A 17,523-nucleotide genomic window follows, 5' to 3' on the forward strand; every position below is an offset into this window, starting at 1 on the left:
ACAAGTGCTTTCTCCACTGAGTTATCTTCAAAGCTCTGGATTCCTTAATTCTTAATCCTCTCCAAGCCAACCAAGAGGAAAGCTTTAGCTGGCAAGCAAAACCACGGACACTGAGCACAGAGGTCAGCACACTCTCTGTAAAAGATTAGATCACCTATTGCTCAGGCTTTGAGTGTAGATGGACTGAAGCAGCCAAAGGGAGCATGTGAATGGATGGCATGTGTGTATCAATAAAGCTTTATTTACACAATCAGGTGGCAGCCACAGGCCCTAGCTTGTGGATCCCTAGCCTAAAACTTCAGATTAAAAGTTTTTATGCATGGAAGCATAGTTAGTACTTTATGTGTAAGCCTCCATTACAAATCAATGTTAAAGATTGAAACTTAGTAAGATTATAAAGTGAACTCACTTCAATCTGATTTACACCACCATTCCATGCAAGATTCAGCTTTTTTTTTTTTTTTTTTTTTTTTTTTTTTTAATTTTTCGAGACAGGGTTTCTCTGTGGTTTTGGAGCCTGTCCTGGAACTAGCTCTGTAGACCAGGCTGGTCTCGAACTCACAGAGATCCGCCTGCCTCTGCCTCCCAAGTGCTGGGATTAAAGGCGTGCGCCACCACCGCCTGGCTCAAGATTCAGCTTTTTAAATGGCTTCTAAGACAATGAAAATTTGAAAACTACTAGCAGCAATGTCTACTGGGAACATATTTCCCAATTTATTTTCATGTTGAAAAAAAAGTTTTGGCCTCCAGCCACTCATTCAGAAATCACCTTATATTGGAGACAGTCCCAGGTTAGGTCTCTCCTGAGCAGAAGTGCGGGCTCCCTCTTATCTTGCCCTCAAATGGCTCCAATGCCTGCATTCCCAAACCTCGAGTGGTGCTTGGGCCACCTGGTCTCTGGCATGGCGGATAAGCACACTTCACACCTGCTATCCTGGACCCTCACTTTTCATCTGCATGGATGCCCCATAGTCAAGCCCCTTTCTTGGTGGCCCAGCTGTGCCCACAATCTCCTGGATCCCCCAGCAACTCTGAGTCAGCACCCTATTAATCACCATGCGTTCTTCCAGGGGAAAGTGCGGGAAGGGGTGGGGCCAGACTTCTGGCTGGGATCTCAGGGCTCATTTCCTGCTGGGCAGGACTCCCTCTGCAGATTGCTCTGCAGCTGTCAGAGCCTGTATAGACAACGGGGAATTTGGGCATGAAGTAGGGGAGGGCAAATGCTAGGGCCCGGAGAGTCCTGAGTGGCTCCTCCAAACTCCGTGTTCCTCAGAGAGTTCCAGTTCTAGGCTACTTCAAGAACCCAGTGTACACCATGTGGGCCAGACTTCCCAGGCTGCTAAAGGAGAAGGACTCCCCCCAGCACAGTTAACCATCATATGTGCAGACGGAAACAAATGCTAAATCAACATCCCAGGTGGTGCTGCTGGAGGCTAAGGAATGGGGCCCACTGGGGATGGCGCACTGATTCCGACTGAAATGTGGTTACTGCTAGAGGAGGAGTCACTGAAGCTAGGGTCATTCTTCAGGAAACCCTTCAGTGGAAGAAAAGGGGATAACTCTTTTGTAGCCTGCCCCTGTGAGCTGTGTGACAATCTTTAAACTAGAGAACCTTTCTGTGTTCAGTATTCATTTATCTGTTTAAAGAGGCAACAAGGCCAGGCCTCACTAGGATTATTTTTTCAGAACTTAGACTTGTCTAAGAAATGTTAAGCCTTGTGTCCAGGAAGGCTGAACTCTTCAACTTTAGGATCCTATGCCAGTACCAGGTGGTAGAGTATAGCAGATCTGTCACCGGGAGGATGGTTGGCTGAGTTGCCTGCACAGTGGTAGAGAGTGACAGGAAAGCCCCCACATGGGCAGTCCCTGTTCTAATGAAACTTCTTCTGTATGTTCATAGCACCCCTGTGAGGCGGGTGCCACATCGTTCTGTATTGCAAGAGAGAAAATTGAAACCAAGAGAGAGGGAGATACAACATGTTTCTAAAACCAGTAAAAGCCAATAAAACTGGGATTTGAACTCAGGGATTCCCGAGTTCAATACCACCACAAACATCCGTCCTCAAAATGAGGCCCAGATCATTAGTCCTTTCTGGGGCCCAGGAATACTTTTCTGGTCAGGACAGGCCTGCTGAGCTTAAGGCAAGGCCCACACACCTAAGCCCATGAAGCTACAGCAATGCTGCCCCTGAGGGAACCTAGAGCCCTGGCCCTCACACTGCACCATAAGAAAATACTTGCTCTAAGCAGAGGGGACGAGCAGAACAGGTGAGAAATCAATTTTTTACACCTTGAACATCACAGCTGAGCCCACAGATGTAAACATAAGAAGCGTAGAGAATTCCCAGAGTCCTCAGAAGGCAGCTCCCAGGACCCACTCCAGAACCCAAACATAGTGGGCATGATGGTGCATACTTGCAATCTGAGAACTGAGGCTGCCTGAGCCAGAAGGACTGTGAGCTCAAGGCTAGCCTTGGCTAACAGAGTGCAGAAAGAAAGGACTCCAGATCCAGATCCCCACGTTTCTAGTGCGTGAGCCAGAGGGCACAGGTATTCTGGGGAGCCCAGGTATCTTCCTTCCCTTTTGAAACCAGGTGTTCTCTCCTTCAACCCTATCAGCTCCCAGGAAAATACCGACGCATTCTGTAGCAAACAAAACACCCTAGGATTTGACCCTTACCCAAAGAGCTTCCAATGCCACCCCCTCATATCATAGCCTGCATTGCCACTTTAAATCCCCAATACCCAGATTCACATATAAATACAATACAGGATCCCAGGGAGCTCACTGGTCCATCTACTCATCACTCGGATTTTTGGAACTCTCCAGGTATGACATCCTTTCACAGCTCCTGATGGGGGCTTTTGAAGTCACCATGATCTACGACTGGGCAGGGGGTGGAGTGAGGTAGGGCGGTAAGGATTAGGAGGAGGACAAGCCTACGAAACAGGATGATACATCAGAGGCCTGGGACTTTGAGAGACAATCCTGTGTCCTTTACCAGAGGCGAGGGGGAGACTAAGCAGCTAGTGGTGAGGGGCAAGGTGGCATTTTAGGGAGATGACGTGGGGAACAGGGGCAGAAACCCAGGATTCCTCACCAAGGCACCCGTGGAATTCCAGACCAGCTCTGGCAGAGGTCAAGGCAGCCAAGGACAGGCAGCAACGGCTACTCTCACAACAGAATCTTTTTGGGAGAACAGAGAGCTCCTGCTAGCTGAAACGGCAGTCGGCAAGTATGGCCAGGACGGTTTCTTACCTGCGCTGCAGGCACCACTTCCGATGACCAAAACTGAACCGCTGCTCTCTCTGGAAGCCAGCATTCATGTCCACTCCCGCTGTGATGCCTCTGCTCACTCACCGCTCCTCCCTGAGGAAGGGACAATGGGACTGGCCAGTGACTTGGGGGAGTCTTCCATGAGCTACTTCAAGGCGGCTTGGTTTGTGCCTCTGATCCTGCATGGGGTGGGGAAGGTGGAACCCATGTCAGAGAGTTTTCTAGATCAACTTTAGATAGAGAATAACTCCTGCCTTATCCCAAGTCCTGAACTCCCTCCAAGCTGACTTTTTTTGTCCAATGTCCCCTCAGGAAGACAGTGGGGAGCAGTAGCTCTGGGATGACACACTCCACTCCTTTGGCCCACGCTGTATTTCTCTGAGCCTCATTCTTCACCAGTCAGGTGAGCATAGTTCCTGGTGGACTGAAAGGTTTCTGATGCCTTGAGTTCAGTCTTGGGATTATGACAGGTGACCGTGGTCTGTGCCAGGGCACTCTGGACCTTCAGTAGGCATGAGGAAACTCTACTTTAAAGGCGGAGCTCTCTGCTTTGTTCTAGATGAGGAAGTCAGAGAGACTGGCATCAGCCAGACTCTAGGAACTCCTGCTGGCCTGAAGGTGGAAGGGCTATGTGGGAAGGATCTGGGGGCAGCTGCTAGCATGACCACCTAGAATGACCATGCAGCTGAAAACTAGCAAGAAAACAGAATCCTGGTGCCCAACCACAGGGGATCAGGTTACATCAACACGGTATTGATCCTGGAAGAGTGTAACACTCCCCAAAGCAGAGTTGAGTCCTCAGTTTACCCACACCCAATGCCAGCCTGAGCAAACTGCAGAGGAAAGTGGATGCATTCACAGTGGCCTGGCTATAGACTAGGGATGTATAGAAGCAAGCTGGCACATGGGTATGGTACACAATCACTAAACTTGAGAGGTCTGCTACCCAGCAAGAGAAAACTCACATGACTAACAGTGCCTGCAGGGTCTTCAGACAGGGTGAGGACTGGAGCAACAGGAGGTGTGGGAATACAAGGTGGTCCCCAACTTACTAAAAGAAACCTAGTGTTCAGGCCAAGAGAAGCCTGGGGCAAGGCAGGAGCTCCATCATGGTTACTGAGCAAATGGATGGATGAGCAAGCTTTGCCGCTCAGGCACCTGCTTATCTGGCTGTGGTGCCGCTCAAATGAGAAAGCGCTCCCTAGCCCAGAAAGCCTGAGTTGCTTAGCTGTGTGCAGCATTGCAGTCCCAGCTCCCACGCTCATTGGACTGCCTGGTTTGTCTGCTTCTGGCGGTACGGTGTGGTAGCTGAGGATGTGGTCTCTTAGGCTATAAAACCCCAGGTTCAAGTTCATGTCCTTCTCCTTATGACCTCGGTGGCACGGGAAGTCACTGTGTGAAAAGGAGGCTGAGGATGGCGAGGGTTTCCAGGGCTTTCATGAGTCACTGTGCATGAAGTGCTGAGAACAATGCCTGGCACGTGGCACAGCCCACATAATTGCCACGGACTTTGTCCCAGAGTGGAGCTTAGTAATGTGGGGTAACCTGCACACAGGCCTGCGGCATTGTCCCCTTGCTCACTCTCGGCACCAAGCTTTGTAAGAACTTAGTCCTTGGCAGCCACACCACAGGGCTGATGACTACAGAACAGAGGTCATCCCAGGTCCTCAATGTCCCCTCCCACCTCACCTACTGCTGTTCAACTCTGCAGAGTAGCATGTGGCCACCACACGGTAGAGAGGACTGCTCTGCGGCTCCCTGTGGTAATTTTTTTTTTAAGTCTGCCAATGGAACCATCTAGACTTTTCACAACTCCGCCATTTCCCATCAACTCCAAGTCTGACTTCCCAATCCACTGCAAGTATTACAAAACATGGGGGTACCTGATTCCTCCCACTAAGATCCCAGGGGACACACAGACCAGGTCCTACCTCTTAACCATCATTCCCTCTCTTACAGCATGTCTGCTTGTCCGACTGATATCAGTCCACTCAGCGAGTTCCAACCACACCGGACATGAGATCCATTGCCCATGAAACCCAAAGCATACTTGCTACGTATCTCTTGAGATGAGCGAGTGTCCACTGTGCACATACCAAGAGCTGAGAGCTCTTGATGGAGTGATGTTCACCCAGGCTTCCTCTGAATCCCATGCAGCCACTAGCAGGCATCTCACACACAGCCAGTGGCGGCAATGCCTTTTAGAACCCAACATGGTTGCTCATTCACTTAACACTTGTGCACCTAGTGCCCATACTGGGTTCAGCTGGCCGGCAGGTGCCAAAGACAGAAACTGGACAAGATTTGGTCCTTGTTTTCAAAGGAACAGTGGAGTTGATTCTGATGGTGTCTGGATGTAGGAAAGAGTGCTTCAAACAGACACCCCCCCCCATCGCCCCTCCCTGCATCCCTGCATCCCAGCATCCCTGCATGGGGGCAGTCAAGAGCCTCCACACTGAGGGCTAATGACTAAGGCAGAGCCAGCAGGGCTGAGGAAACGAGGTTTGCTAGAGGAGGGACAGGACTTGAGTGGAGTGAGGTTATGGAATGGTTTTGATTAATGAGTTAATGTGCTTGGGATGAGGAGGCGTGGCCTGTGGAGGAGACAGGAGGGGCAGCAGCACAGAGGCCATTATCATCCTATCACAGGCCACCCCAAGTCTTCTTCAGTAGCTGTCCAGCTATACCTGTATACTGGTCACCTGAAAATGTCATCCCCAATCCCCAAGTTTAGATGACAGAGAGGGCCCATTGGTCTCCCTCTTATCCTCCAAATGCCGCTGACACAAAAAAGAGACTATACAAATTGGAACAGATCCCGAGTCATACCAGCTGCCAGAAAGCCTGAGGACTCAGAGGAGTGGGGACCAGAGAAAGCCCAATTACACCCACTGATTGTTCCCGGCAGGCACGGGAAACCAGCTCAGACTGGGACCAGGAGTCTTGGCATAAAGGATCCTCTGAGTCTTCAAAGAGACCAACGTGGGCAGGAGGGAAGCACCAGAAGCCGAGGCCACCCACCTCTGCCCTGCACACCTTCAGCCAGGAGTTCTGGCTGGGCAGATGGCGTGACAGACGTTAAGAAACTCCCAGAAGGAACCATCCTCTCCTTAGTGGCTTATGCAATATAATCCTGTGGTTCCCTCATCTTGCCTCAACACTCCATGCCTGCTGTTTCCTCCAGACACAGACTGTTGTGTGATAGTCCTTACACAACCATGAGCCCATCCCCATGGAAAAAAGCAGAGCCAGCCTCCCCTACTCAGACACACAGCGCTCTGTGGAGCTGCTGTGCTCCCTTCCCAGGTCGGGGAGCACATTGGCTTTGATTAATGCCATCTTGATGAGGTTTGAAAGGGCAGCGTTTCTAGGTCTCTATAAAATTGTTGATCTGTGTGCTGGTTTGCTTTCTGTTGCTGTAATAAAACACTCTGACCAAAAGCAACTTGGGGAAGAAAGTGTTTATTTCATCTTAGACTTCCAGGTCATGGTTTATCACTGAGGCTGCGCAGCCAGGGCAGGCCCTCAAGACTGGAAGCTGAAAGCAGAAACGTGGAGCAGAAAACGCCTTCCTAGCTTGCTCTCTGTCTTGGCCTTAGTATTTCTCCTAGCGCCCAGACCTCCCTGCCTAGTGGTGGTACCGCCCGCAGTGGGCTGGGCCCTCCTACATCAATCAAGACACTCTCCCAGATGTGAGCACAGGCTCATCTGATCTGGGAAATTCCTCAACCGAGCTTCCCTTTCCCCAGGTGACTCTAGGTTGTGTCTGTTGACAATTAAAGCTAAATGAACCAGCACACACTGGAACTGATATCTCCTACCTTGACTGCTAGTGGGTAACAGGGAAGAAACCTCAAGGCTTGAGGGGGGGAAAAAAAGGTAATAAAAAACCCTGAGATCCATTGCTCAGTCAAGGCTCAAATAGAATAAGAGAAATACTAAAATAAGAGGCCACCCACCGATCTGATTTAAAAAGCCGCTCAAGGAAGTACTCCAGCAGAAAAAAAAAAAAAAAAAGGAGAGAGAGAGCAGAATAAGTCATTCAAGAAAGGACAAGGTGGGAAGAACAGGAAACAGGAGCAATACAAGCGGACGGTATGCAGTGTCATCTGGACAAATGTCTACCAGGATGGGGACACACTGCTGGAAATTTTAAACTTACTTCTCAATGTGAACACACAAATGTTTCATGTAAGGTAACTATTTTTAAGGAAAGATAAGCCTTCTTACCACCAAGAACAGGAGAGAAGGTAGGGACACAGACTATTCAAGCAACGTAGCAAGAGTCGGGAAAGCTGAAGCTGACCAGGAAGGGAAAAAGGAAAACAAACAAGAGACATGAAGTACGACTGTGGAAGAGAGCCCAGCACACTAATGAATTCAATAATGCAAATAAATTCAATTTTCTTATTCTAAGTTAAGAGACCAGGATGGCAAAAGAAAATATAAACCGAATCATATATCTGGAAATAATACACTTAAACTGATGAAGGAAATCTAAGAAATGGGGGAAATGGTTAAACAGGCAAGAGGCTTAATAGTCCTGGCAGTTACACTGTGGAATGAAACACAAAAAGCCGGGTAGAAAAAAGTGGGGTGTTTTGTGCTGTTCGAGGCCTCTTTCCACAAGAAGGGACAGGCCACAAAAGCTTAGCCTTCACCTTGAACAAAACGAGGGGATCCTGCAATCACAGAACCACAGGGCAAGCAGGGGTATCATGGTGCCTGTACACTTGAGATCCTAGCCCCAGGGAAGCTGATGCAGGAGACTGGAGTTCAAGGCCAGCCTGAATTACACAGAGAGACCCTGTCTTGAAAACAAAGCACCATAGGGAGGGAGAGTGAGTGTCCTGGGCGCCACCAGTCAGTGTGGACAGGACACAGAACCCCCAAAGATGCCCATGGAGGATGTGGAGATGGAGTCCGTAAGCTTCCCTTTCCCACACAGATAGAAGGTATTTTACTCATACATCCTCACACTAGAAGGCAGGAAAACAGTCTGCTTCCAAAGCATGGAAGTAGTGCAGACCACAAGAGCTGCTCTCAGGGCAACAGCCAGAAATCTGTGTAGCGGAAACCAAAACACCAAATCAGCGGGGCATGTGGTGGGGCCAAGACACTTTCTAAATGTCTTTAATAAAGGGACATCAAGACTAAAACTGTAGGGGACCTGGAGGGAGGGAACCTTACTGTGTGGAAAGCTGTGGGCACAAGCAACCCTGCACTCAGAGGAAAAACAAGCCCAGAGTGCGTGCGTCTGTGATGACTGGAGAGGGGACCAAGTGACACAAGTTAAGGATTTCCCGGAGCGGAAGTGGTGGCACACACCAGGAATCCCAGCTACTCAGGAAGATGAGGCAGGGGGATATTTGAGACCAGCCTGGCAACTCAGCAGAGCACAATCTCAAAATACAATCAAAGAGACTGAGGTGGGGTGAGGACTGGGACTGTAGTTCAGCTGTAGAGTGTTTGCCTAGGATATGGGAGGCCTTGGCTTCAACTCTTTTTTTTTTTTTGTTTTGGTTTTTCGAGACAGGGTTTCTCTGTGGCTTTGGAGCCTGTCCTGGAACTAGCTCTGTAGACCAGGCTGGTCTCGAACTCACAGAGATCCGCCTGCCTCTGCCTCCCGAGTGCTGGGATTAAAGGCGTGCGCCACCACCGCCCGGCTGCTTCAACTCTTGTACTGAAAAAAAAATCAGCCAAAATAGCTCAGAAGGATGAAATGATTAAAGTCTAAAATACAAATGAACAAATGAGCAAGTGAAGAAGCCACCACCACCACAAATGCAATGCCACGCCTGTCACGTGACACCGAGAACACCTATCATCGCCACCAGCAAATCAGACAAGGAGTAGAAGCAAAGTCAGAGCATTGAGAAAGGTGACATGGATGCACACATGCAAACTTTTAAGATGTATGAAGTTTGGAATGTAATTTTTATGTTGATGGTGCATTTGAAAACTGACGATTCTAAAAAACAAGTAAGGTCTGGAGAGATGGCTCAGAGGTTAAGAGCACTGCTTGCTCTTCCAAAGGTCCTGAGTTCAATTCCCAGCAACCACATGGTGGCTCACAACCATCTGTAATGAGATCTGGTTCCCTCTTCTGGCCTGCAGGCAGGCAAACCACTGTATAGTTAATAAATAAATAAATCTTTAAAAAAAACAATTAAACATTAAACTAGAAGGAAAGAGAGAAACACTGAACCCAGCAATAACTACAGGAGAAGCTGACCGGGCTACCAGAGCAGATTCCCAAATGTCGGTGAAAGGATGGGGAATTCAAATAAAGGGGCAGCAGACTGTGTCCCCTTGCTCACTAGGTACTCTGGAAGTGCCATGATGTGTCAGACACTGTTCTAGGCCAGCGAGCACCATGAAATAATAACAGAAATGTCATAAAACAGAGAGGAGCCTTTCTGGAGCTGAGCATCCAGACAGATGAGAAGAACAACAGACAGATGGTGTGATGAGCCGTGGTGAGTGCCACGAGAAAAGCAAATGGTAGAACTGCAGCCCAGGGCAGGTGGGGAAGGCTCCTTCAGACAGGGCTCACAAGTCATTCATGCCCAGGTGATGGCTCTGCTGGAAGACATACACCAGCCAGGTGTCCTGGGTAGGGGTTAAACATCTGTGGTAAACACTGTGGCCAAAAGTAGGATGGGGAGGAAAGGGTTATTTCATCTCACAACTCTCAGGACACACTCCATCCCTGAGGAAGTCAGGGCAGTAATCTGTAGGGTAGGAACTGATGCAGAAGTCATGGAGAAACACAGCTCACTGGCTTCTTCACCATGGCTTGCTCAGCCTGGTTTCCTACACAGTTCAGGTCCTTCTGCCCAGGGTGGACACCACCCTGTAGACTAAAACCCTCACAAATCAATCATTATTAGTCAAGAAAATACATTCCAGACTTGCTCACAGGCAATCCGAGGGAGGAATTTTCTCAGCTGAAGTTCCTATTCGCATATAACTCTAGTTGACTGAAAACCAACCAGGATACCAGGCATGGTGGCATCTGCCTGTAACCCAAGCACTGGGGAGGCTGAGGCAAGGACGGTACCAAATTTGAGGCTGTCTTGGGCTACACAGTGAGGCCTTATCTGAAATCCCATTCAGACAGACGTAACATACAAGCAAACCTGTGAAAAATACCAGGGCCGTTGGAACATTTGTGTAACACTGTTGGGAAGTAGCTTTCAAAGCCTGAGTTGGACTTTAGTGTTCTTTAAAGGTCAATATTTTTGAATACACAAAAATTAAGTAACCCATACAATAGAAGACCCCCACACTGATATTTTAAAAGGAAAATTAAACAAATTATAAAAATATTTGCATATTTTTGAATTCTTAAGGTTCAATTCCTATAATTCTGGAGAAAAGAAAGCCTAAAGCTCCATTATTTACACCATCAACATACCTCTTCTGTCACACACATTCCTTCTTTACAGATGAAAGACTTGGTAACAAAATAGGCACTGAAATTTCACAACATATAAAAATGTTGTGAAATATTTGTTTACCTATGCAAATATGTGTTGTATTTGTTTAACTATGTAAAGATGTGTTGCATTTGCTTGTGTTGTAGGATATTTGTTTAACTATGTAAAGATGTGCTGCATTTGTGTAATTATGTAAGGATGTGTTGCTATTTTACCTTGCCTGCCTAAGGCACCTGATTGGTCTAAGAAAGGTTGAATGGCCAATAGCGAGGGAGGAGCTACAGATGGAACTTTGAGGCAGTGAGAATGAGGAGGAACTTAAGACTCTCAGGGAAGAAAGAAAAGGAGGTGACAGGGAGGCACCAGAGGCAGCCAGTCAGACATGGAGGAAGCAGGAAAGTAGAACATACAGAATGAAAAAAAGGTGAAAAGCCTAGGGGTAAAACATAGATGAATAGAATCAGGTTAAATTGAAAGAGCTAGTGGGACAAGCCTAAGCTAAGGCAGTGCATTCAAAATTAATAATAAATCTCCATGTCTTTATTTGGGAGCTCATTGATGGCCCATAGAAAATTCCAACTACATAAAAGGATCATGATCTGTAATATATAACAAGCACCCTCAATAAAATAAATAAAAGTGGGAAATAAAATGGGGAGAAGAAATGAACAGATTCAAGAAGGTAAAAATGCCCAATAAGACATGAAAATATACTAGCTTCAGTAACAACCACAGATGCAGGCTAAATGTCACTTTTCCTCAGCTGGTTGGCAGTGAAGAAAATGATGGTCACCGTCAGGTGCTGGAGACATGGAGGCAACAGACATGTGTTAAATACAGCTGGAAGGTGTGGGGGACGGGACTCTCTTGACATATCTACCACAACGCATGTTGGCCCTGCAGCCCCACAAGTGTGCACAAGTCAACACCCACAAACACACACACATAAACACACATATGTGGAGGTTTAGACAGCACTATTTTGAACACAGAAAGTGGTAGGAACAGCCCTCATATCCATTGCCAGGAATTAGTTTTATAAGCAAATGATGATTAATCTACCCAGCTAGCTGTCATGTGATAAATACATTCCTTTGATGAAAAACAGACACACTCTGCAGTCACAGACTTTCCTTGTGACCCTGTGTATCAGGTATGAGAAACAACATTCTCACGGGGGTTCCCTTGCTCTAACTGATACCCCCATTTTCCATATGACCCTGGGGGAGGTGAAGAGGTGAGGGGAAGCCTTAGTAAGTCTGCTCCTTGGCTCTGCACATTGTGCCACCGATATGATAATAGGATGTCACAGACACACACCTGGCCACAGCTGGGAACCTAGATGATCGTGGATGACAAATCTCAGCTGTCAGCATGTCCTGGGCTGGACTGTGGACTGGGTGGGGTGTGACACATGAATTTTTTTCTCACAAGCATCTCTAAATCTATACTGATCCTTCGTTTTAATAATAAACATGTTTTGCATTTATTTATGTGTATATATGTATGTATTATTTATGTATTTTTGAGACAGGATCTCATTGTAGCCCAGACTGGCCTAGAACTTGCCAGCCAGTCAAGGATAATTATGAACATCTGGTTGTCCAGCCTCTACCTCCTGAGTGCTGGAATCGGGGACTGAACCCAGAATCATGTCCATGCCAGGCAAGTCCGTTACCATCTGAGCCACATTTCAGTGTGGTACTATTACATTTTAAACGTGATTCAAAACTGTAGAAAGATGGCGGAGTGGGGTTGCCAGAGCTAGAGGTGGGGGCTGGGGAGTACAGAGGAAGAGACATTGGTTAACGAGACTCCACCTATGGTTTGACAAGGGGAGTGTTATGGAGACAGGTGACGGTGGCAGGTGTGCAGCAAAGAGACTGGATTTAATGTCCCTGAATTGCACATTTAAAATGGTTCAGAAGGTAAAGTCAATCTTGGGTGTATTTCACCACACACGCACACACACACACACGCACACGTGCACACACACACATACACATGCACACAAATTGGAAATAAGGTATGTGTGTTCTTTCTGCAGAAAACAAATCTGGGAAAAGCCTATGGGAACCAGACTCTATCTGTGGGGTGGCACATGTCCAGTGCACAGACTGAACTCGCTCCTCTGTGGACTCCATCACAGGCAGCCTCTGATTGCGGGCATAGGGACCAATTCTGCTGGACACTGGGGCTGACATCCCTGTATCTGAATTCTGAAGGAGCAGCCTCTGGCCCACAGCACAATTTTCTAGGAGCTGGGGATGAGGGCAGACAGCTTTGGGCTCTGCTTGGGGCCTCATACCCTAACCTCTGAGAAGAAAAAGGCTAGTGCTGGGGTGGGGGGAGGGGGATGTGTAGGCAGTGCCAGTACCTGGGAAAGATGGATTTGATATGCACGGGGCAGGGAGCTGGGGACTGGAGCTTTCCACGTTCCTTTTTATTTCTACTGCTGTGACCCATGGGTCAATAAGATGTGGAAATCCAAGACACAAGTACACACTGGTAAGATCAGTAGGTGGATCATGTCAGGCTCCGGGCTCCTGGGAGACATAAGGGGATAACGGCATAGCTCATTTACCACACAGGCTATGAGAGTAGTGAGGGATAGCCCAGTATCTGCACCGATGGCAACAGGATGACTCAGGTTCAGTCCCTGCTTTCATGCATTAATAACTGTGGCCTCAGCTGAATGGCTCAACCTCTCTGAGCTGCACTCTCTCGAGTCGGAAGAGTCAAGTCCTCCCATTGCGCGAGAAGGGAGACAGGCACCAACAGACCAAAGAAAGGATTCATTGACATACCAGAGAGAGCCAGGACAAGCACCCGATCAAAGAGGACAGGAGGGAAACACACTTCCATTGGTACTGAGGACAGAAAGAGAGAAGCACAGAGTCTGAGAGAATGGATCCCACCATGTGGTGAGAAACAGGGAGGGGTATGAGACTTCAGACTCTGCACTGGGACAGGGGAACAGAGGCTCATGGTCCCCAGGTCCTGTGTGGGGAAAGAGCAGGGACGCATCGATGGCACTTGGTGGGGTACCAGTCACCCTGAAATCTTAGAGAATGATGGTGCAGACTGAGGAGCAGGAATGATCTGGGGGCCATCTACAAGTAGCCCCCCTCTCATTGGAAGGTTCGCAGGCCAGGGGCACAGTCACAGGAGTCCAAAGAGGACACTTCCTTTCCCTGAATACACCAGGAGGCCCCGGGACACCCCAAAGGGAAGTAAACTGAACCAGCTGAGTGACTTCCACAAAATACGGCTGGCCCTGCTGAAGTCCCCAGCTGCAAAGGTGAAGGGGACGCTGCTTGCCTCCGTGTATCAAACAGCAGCTTGTAGGGAATTTGGGTGAGAAAATTGCCAGATGGTTTATAAATCCACAGTGCTGCAACATCCCCAGTCTGCAGAGGCAGCCCAGGGCCAGGGCTGAACCCACAGGCGCCGAGTGTCTGTCTGAGCTGGTGCTATCCTTAAGCTCATGCCACAGGAAGGCTCTGTGTCCAGCCCGTCTGTTGAGGAAACTGAGGCCCAGAGCTGTGAGCTGTGAACAGCCTTCCATAGCAGAAGGCTAGCCAAGGCTTGGGCATTGAATAATTAGTTGCTCTTTGGTCCTGGGCACCACGTGGCCTCAGACGAGTCACTTCACACCTCAATGTCTCAGTTTTCTCAGCTAGAAAATGGAAGCTTAGCTGGACCAGTGTCAAATTTAAATAACACAGTGTCAGTTCCCCAGAAAGTGAGTCCTGCCCTCCTCCTTTTTTTTTTTTTTGGTTATTTCTGACTTTCAAGGTTTGTGTCTATCTACAGAATTAGTCTTCCAAAATAATAAGCTGGGAATCCCACAACATCACTGTGATCTATCATAGGGAGGAGGGACACACAGACACAGCACACACACACACACACACACACACACACACACACATACACAGACACACACACACGGGCGGGGGGGAGGGGGAGGATGAGGGAGAGGGAAAATGAATGTGTACAGGGTGACTGTGGGAAGCTGCAGGGATTGAGACCTTCAATACTAGGCCAGTGCCCACTAAGGAGGTGCAAAGTGAGACATGGTTCTGGAGGCAGGATGGCTCTCTTCAAACACAATAGCCTCTTTAGCTCACAGGGGAAGCTTGGTGGTGGTGACTAGGCTCTCTAGGGATCCTGCCTGGCCTCTGGCCCAGGGTGCAGGGTCCTGGCTGACCCTACTCTTAGCTCGGATCCCCCCTTCTCACCTAACGAACTCAGAGTCTCACAAACAGGAAGGACCTTGCCAAAGGAAGCTGCTGCAGAACAGAGCACCCGGCTGCAGTAACCCTTCCCTTTTCTGGCCTGGTGGCTGTGACTGACACCTTTTTCCATAGAGTGTTTCCACTACTTCAGACATGTGCATGGCCTCCTCAATGCTGGCTGGTTTTCTGTCAACCTGACACAAGCTAGAGTCATCTGAAAGGAGGGAACCTCAATTGAGAACGATCCAGCTGTAAGGCATTTTCTTAGTGATTGAGAGGAAGGGCCCAGCTCATGGTGGGTGGTGCCATGGCCTTCCCTGGGCTGGTGGTCCTGGGCTCTATAAGAAAAGTACGCAAATCAAACTGTGTGGAGCAAGCTAGCAAGCAGCACCCTCCATGGCCTCTGTATGGGGTCCTGCCTCCAGGACCCTGCCTGGTTTGAGTTCCTGTCCCGACTTCCTTCATTGAAGGACAGTGAGTGATGTGGAAATGGAAGCCAAATAGACCCTTTCCGCCGCAAGCTGCCTTTGATCACGGTGTTTCATCACAGCCATAGGAACCCTAACTAAGACAGCATCTATAAGCAAGCTCCAGTTTCATATCAGTGAAGCAGCACAACGTTGTGTGGTTTGTCACAACTTACAGGGAGCAAGGGAGCCTCTGTCCTAGTCAGGGGACCTGCCTCCTTGGGGCAGCTCTCCTGGCCATCGCTGGCCATGACTGGCCATTCTTCTTCATCTAGAAGCAGCTAAAATGCAATCCTAGTTTGGATCTACCTTATACTTCCGGGCTGGATCACCAAGGCAAAGTATTCTTTTAACGTCTCTGGGCCCGTGGTAGCTCATTTGTGAAGAGGGAGTTATTGCCTGCACAGCTGGGCCTGGGAAAGCCCTCTATTACCTCATCCACTGAGAACACTTAGGGTGGTGCCTGGCCCAGAGCCTCAGTGAGAGCCCATAAATGTGAACAGAGGCACTTTAAGCTTGCCTGGCTCAACCGCCTACGCTCACCCGGCACTGAAACCAGCGCACGGCAGTGTTCGCACTCTTCCTCTTTCCAGCTCATCCATTGCGTGGCCACACAGACTGTCCCTTCACCATGCACCCCTGACTCAGATCCTCTAGTGGCCCTCAAATGACACATTCAGCCCAACACTTGGGTGCTCTTTACGTGCATGCCAGGCTGTCCCCGGTGCCAGCCTACCCTGTAAAGCCTGGTTCTTATCTGTGTTATTCTCCTTGCTCTGTATATTTTACTGTGTCTCTGTGAATAAATCCACCCCTGTGCAAGCCCAGGCTAGACCAGCTAACATATATACACAGTCCCTGACCTCGTATACCTTCACGAGCCTGGGCCAGCTCAGCTCACATAAAATCTTCCACTCAGCCCCAGGACTTCCACCTTCTGTCGGCAGTGAGGGCTCAGTTGGAGCCATGGCCCATTATCACATTCACCTCCTCTATTCTGCTTGTGGAACGCACTGTGTACCTATGTGGAGGGCAGGGCAGATTCACTGTGCTGTGTTTGAGGGCTGGCTTGAGGGGCCGGTGATTGATTCACGGCTGCTCCGTTCATAGAGCCTCCAACAGAACTGATGGTCACAAGAAAACAAGAAAATGACTAGACTCTGAGTTCTAGTACCTGACTGCTCCTGGGTGACAGGAAAGAGATCTACAGGTGAGTGGGTGAGGAGGGGCCAAGAGCTCAGAGGCTTCTACACGCCCCTGCTCAATCCAGCAGACAGAGGCGCGAACGTGTCTCAAATCCTGCTCGACTCTCTCTCACTGAGCTCTGCAGCCCAGGACCCAGAGGCCTGTGGGGTCAAGACTCTTGCCTCTCACCCTCGGGCTCTTGGGGTGGGCCAGGTGACAGGTGACCAGAAGTCTGGCATGACCCCCACCCCCGATCTAAATGTAACTGGTGTCTCAGCAAACTCATTCTGACACTCTCACGCCTGTCAGCTCGTCTCCACTTCCTGCTACCTTCTTGGAAAAGCCTCAGACCTCCCGTCTCCTTCCTGAGCTCCGGCATGACTGCGTGCCTGCTTCGGTCGACCCTCCTTGCTGTCACGCGTGGTCTGCCTGGGCTCCATGATCCTTGGGGATTTCTGAAGTCGATGGCCTTCCCAGGAAGGGGACAGAGCATCTCCCTTCTCTCTGCCCCATGACCCTTCGTGCAGCCCATGCAGAGCTACTCAACTGTCTTCCTTCAGACAGTGGGAGCTTGCAGGGCAGGCTTGCTACCGGAGCCCCATGCCCAGATGCCCAGTGAGCCCAGCACTTGGCGTGCAGCTACAGCTAAGGGGCTGTCAGTGAGTTGCCGACACCACTGCTTGGCTTGCCTTCTAGTGTGCTGCCCACCATCGTCCCACTTAGACCTGACTTTCCATACCCAACTCCAAGCCAGGGCCACATGCTAACCTGGCCAGTGCACTGTCCACTGGACTAAGGGTTTTCCCAGGGCACCTGTGGTACCTGGACTGGGCTGAGGCTCTCAGAGTCCTGACTGGCGCAAAGGCAGCAGGACAGGTGGTGCCTGTGTGTTGGCCTTGAGACCTGGGACC

The 17,523-nt window shown here is 49.3% G+C and overlaps 2 protein-coding genes across 3 annotated transcripts in view; both read right to left on the minus strand.

Moving 5' to 3' along the window:
* Positions 1-17,523, minus strand: part of Foxj3 (forkhead box J3) — an 821,428-nt gene that overhangs the window by 300,705 nt on the left and 503,200 nt on the right. The gene's annotated exons all lie outside the window — the stretch shown is intronic.
* Positions 1-17,523, minus strand: part of Hivep3 (HIVEP zinc finger 3) — a 397,655-nt gene that overhangs the window by 65,342 nt on the left and 314,790 nt on the right. For both annotated transcript variants that reach the window (XM_050161425.1, XM_050161426.1), the window contains one exon: positions 3,260-3,456. The gene's annotated coding sequence lies outside the window, so the exon portion shown is untranslated. The remainder of the gene's footprint in view (positions 1-3,259; positions 3,457-17,523) is intronic.

The sequence above is a fragment of the Alexandromys fortis genome, unplaced genomic scaffold (assembly GCF_014885135.2).
Source record: "Alexandromys fortis isolate MF-2015 unplaced genomic scaffold, M_Fortis_MF-2015_v1.1 scaffold_122, whole genome shotgun sequence".
NCBI lineage: Eukaryota > Metazoa > Chordata > Mammalia > Rodentia > Cricetidae > Alexandromys > Alexandromys fortis.